The sequence below is a fragment of the Cibotium barometz genome, chromosome 3 (assembly GCF_041138505.1).
Source record: "Cibotium barometz isolate CiBa-2024 chromosome 3, ASM4113850v1, whole genome shotgun sequence".
Lineage (NCBI taxonomy): Eukaryota > Viridiplantae > Streptophyta > Polypodiopsida > Cyatheales > Cibotiaceae > Cibotium > Cibotium barometz.
The window spans coordinates 38423426-38427098 of record NC_141048.1 but is presented as its reverse complement, the minus strand read 5'-3'; the positions used below and the strand labels follow the sequence as shown (position 1 = coordinate 38427098).

Genomic DNA, 3673 nt, shown 5'->3' with positions numbered 1-3673 from the left:
GTCTTTGTGTATAAAGAGAAAAGATAGGAGCTTAGGGCTTCTGGAATGGTGGTAGAGAAGAGATTGGAGCTTTCACAATGACGGTAGATCAAGGTCCCCTATGCTAGAGAGCATACTACTGCACATAGGCATGGTAGAGTCTAGGCTCACATGCAGCCCCCTCCTCGACATAGATGGTCCCACCACATGTATTTGCTTATAGTTCTTCCTTCAACTTTAAAATTGAATTGTAGAACAAAAATCAAGATTGGCGAATCAATCGACTTGTGGTTTTTAAAATCAATGGAGCCTTGCACATCTGGATTAAAACCAATTTAAGGATTATAGGTCATCATAGATTATCTCATTTAACTCTTCTGCCATCATGAATTTTTGGCATCTACTATGTAGCGATATTATTTATGATACAAAGGTTACATGGTTACATAGACACACATTTTTTTAATGACCTCCTCTCAAATTTGTAGTCAAAGGTTGCGACCATATGTGCTTTTCACATCCTTAGCCCTAAACCTATATTCTACCTATATCACCTTATCCTAGGCATATTGTTTCTTTAATTCTATGATTTATAAAAAAAATTTAATTTTTTTGAGATTTTATTAGCTACTATCTACTATTTGGAATGAGCTTTTATAGATTTATTGGTGATAAAAATAAAAATAATTCTCATAAAAAATGTAAAAATATTTCAAAGTTAAAAAATAACCCCCTAAAAGTGGATGTTTTACATCAAAGTAGATGCAAAACGTCAACTTTTTAACACAACTCGATGTTTTGCATCAAAGTTGATGCAAAACATCAACTCTACCACAAACCTTGATGTTTTGCATCAAGTTTCAAATGCTACGGAGAAGAAAGTAGCACGATCCAAGGTCGATTTTCACAAACGGCCTGTTTTAGTGATTCCGTCCACGTAGGCATGCTCAGACACCCTATTCTAAAAATTTTGAGTACCAACCCAACTATGTTTCGATGCAATTTGTAGACGTCACAAAGCAATTTGCTGAGGTAGGAAATCGCTTTGTGACGTCTGCAGATTGCATCGAAACATGGTTGTGTTGGTACTCAAAATTTTTGGAATAGGTTATCTGAGCATGGTATTGTGGATGAAATTGCTAAAACAGGTCGTTTGTGAAAATCGAACTCCGATCCTCCAACTTTCTTCTCCGGTATCATCTCAAACTTGATGTAAAACATCAAGTTTTGTGGTAGAGTTAATGTTTTGCATCAACTTTGATGCAAAACATCGAGTTATGTGTAAAAGTTGATGTTTTACATCAAGTTGATGCAAAACATCAACTTTTCCATAAGACGTCGTGACGTGGGTGGTGTCGCTGGGAAAGCGCGAGGCTTCTTGCTGTGAGAGTAGCTTTCAAATTCCAAGCATTAAATGTCTTCTCAGCTTCTCATAGAACAAAGTATAGCATGGCATTATTTCAATCTCTTGTCTCAGGCATACATTCAATGCGATTGTCTCCACAACTCATACAAGACACACTCATCTTCGACTCTGATAATACAAGGCTTATGGCAAGAGAACTCATCATCATCATAGCTTGTCGCCAGCCGTCAGCCAGCCACAATCGTGGTTGACAAGGGAAGCTTCTTGACAGAAGGGGCCTTCTCTCCAACACTAGGTGCAACACACACTAGTGTTATAGCTTGGATGAGCATTTGTTCTTTCTTCCACGTCACTGGTCGGCATGGTGCTCATGACATAGTGCACATATCTGATTTCTGAATCCTTCCTTTCCCATTGCCTTATCTGCACCAAGTGACCACCGCTGCTCTATGACTTACCAAACCGAAGACAGCTTAAGGCCGTAACAGCAAACTCAAATACAGGAGATATCGAGGAGCACCACCGGCATTCAAATCTGTCAAGGGGTTGTCTGAGAGACGAACTTCCTTCAGGTTAGGAAATTGATTCAGCGCATCCACAGAACCCCAGTCTTCGATCCTATTTCCAGCAAAAAGCAGATAATGCAGAGACATGAAAGGCTTGAAAGTGCAGCCATTCTTTCCGATATCAACCGGATAGAAGATGCGTTTTAATTTATTATGACCAACTTGAAGCTGCTCCAAGCTTTCAAGTCTTGAAAGCTTCAAAAGTTCCTCCCATGCTTCAATGCAGTTATTTTCCATATTCAGGAGCCGAAGACATTTGAATCTTTGAACATATTTACATCCCCCTTCAACCTTTTTCTATCTGTAGCTGCGCTGCTCCTCACAAAAAAGAGAGACCCCACTTGCCTTCACACGGAGCCTTCTCTGCACCTGGGCGGCGTCTCAGTCTTCGCCAGCAACTCCAAGGCGGCTCCCATACAACTGCGCCTTCTCACGCCTGTGGCTGCACACGCCACACAGACACACGCGGGGCACTCTCTCTCCTTCGGCTCCCAGCCGTATCCACCCCTCAGTCTTTCTCCTCCCTTTTTACTTCACGTGGTTGCCAGCCCTTTCAATTCCTTCGCCAACCTTCGAGACTCCACGTCGGCAGCAGCTCACTGCCTCCACGCCACCTTTCCAGAATAAGGCCACGTTTATTCTTATTTATTTATTCATTTTGAAAAATGGCCACAATGTTCTCTTTTCACACTCAGTCCAAGGTTCATGGCTCCTCATTGCCCTTTTCTCCCATGCTCCACATATCTCAAATGTGACCTTGAGTGCCCATTATATTTTTTAACGCGCCCACACATATTCAAACATCCGAGCAGCGGATATTATCTCCATCATCTGACCTCTCACCCGATAGGCCAACAAGCTCAAAGCCAAACCATTTCACCTATACACCTGGCGACGCCCTCAAAAGCAAAACCCTCCACACGCCATACATCCCATATGTACACAGGCACTTAATCCCATGCATCTGGATTTGCATTTAATGGCCTCACATGCATGGTTTCACACCATAGACGTGCCGTGGCACGACATCCGCCCCCTCTAAACCTGCACATCCTCTGGTATGTGCCACACAGGTCCTGGAATTCAGTGTCCATGCATTATTTGCACACCAACATTGGTATATGTACAAGCATCCAACTAGGCGTCTTAAACCCTGTCAAACCTGACCCAGTTGGTATCACCCTAGTAAACATGAAACAGTAGAAGAATATACATAGTGCCACTCACAAGGGGTTATCCTTTGTTGAAACATAGCACGACATCTTAACCTACCCCCTAGCCTGCAAGATATTTATATCTTAGCAATCACATCTGAATGGTTCTGCTTTCCCACCTGGATCAAATACCAATCGCTTTTGGCATATGTGCCATATGAAGCCCTATCCTCACTTAGATTCTCTGCATATGCATAATTACCCTCATCATTCAAAGTGGGATGCTCTTCAAAATGATTTGCTTCAAAATTTTTCTCAGGCCATGTTTGAAGCCTTTGCACCACATATTGTATGGCCACACCAAATAACAACTGCATTAACAGCATGGAACACACATTTGGTAACATCCCATCCAAATCTACCTTGCCTGGATCCAGCTCTGATAAACATTCATTCTTCTCATCCAAAGACGGAAAAGCATGGTCTTCATTGGCTTCCTCTATGCTATTATATACCTCTTCTTTAGGCCGTTGCAAAGTATGCAAAGCATCCACACCATCAACACATACAAAGTCGAACAAGGCATCATCGAGAATAGCCTTCAGATC

General features: G+C 42.1%; 1 pseudogene; it reads right to left on the bottom strand.

The window, feature by feature from the left end:
* Positions 1 to 1818: 1818 nt before the first annotated feature.
* On the bottom strand, positions 1819 to 2148 carry LOC147640039 (tubulin-folding cofactor E pseudogene; annotated as a pseudogene).
* Positions 2149 to 3673: the final 1525 nt, after the last annotated feature.